The sequence below is a fragment of the Octodon degus genome, unplaced genomic scaffold (genome assembly GCF_000260255.1).
Source record: "Octodon degus isolate 3935 unplaced genomic scaffold, OctDeg1.0 scaffold00002, whole genome shotgun sequence".
Taxonomy (NCBI): domain Eukaryota; kingdom Metazoa; phylum Chordata; class Mammalia; order Rodentia; family Octodontidae; genus Octodon; species Octodon degus.
Genome location: NW_004524578.1, coordinates 11,953,524 through 11,953,995, shown reverse-complemented (window position 1 = coordinate 11,953,995; position 472 = coordinate 11,953,524).

The window sequence follows — 472 nt, the reverse complement described above, 5'->3', positions numbered from 1 at the left end:
GTGAAGTGAAAAACAGAAAGTTACAAATAAGAGTGTTCGTATGACTTCAATTTTGGGCAGAAGAATAAAGAGGCAGCACACATATATGGACATATACAGACACAGGCGGGCATGCGCACTTCTTTTTGTTTTTTTGATACATGGTCCAGCTACATAGTTTGGACTCGTAGTGATCTTCCTGTCTCAGCCTCCCTAGTGCTGAGATTACAGGCTTGTATCACCATGTCCGGTTCTGGGGCCAGCATGGCATGTGATACCAGGAATCAAACCCAGAACCTTGCGCTGGCCAGGCAGGCACTTAGGCCACTGAGCTATCTGCCCAGCCCCACGCTTCTTGATGAGGTGGTCTCTAGGCACTTTAAATGATTTTGCTTTGTGGGTTTTTGGCATTTTCCAAGTTTACTAACTGCTTCACTGTACCTAGAAGCCTCCTTTTCTTTTTCCTTCTTTCTTTCTTTCTTTTTTTTTTTTT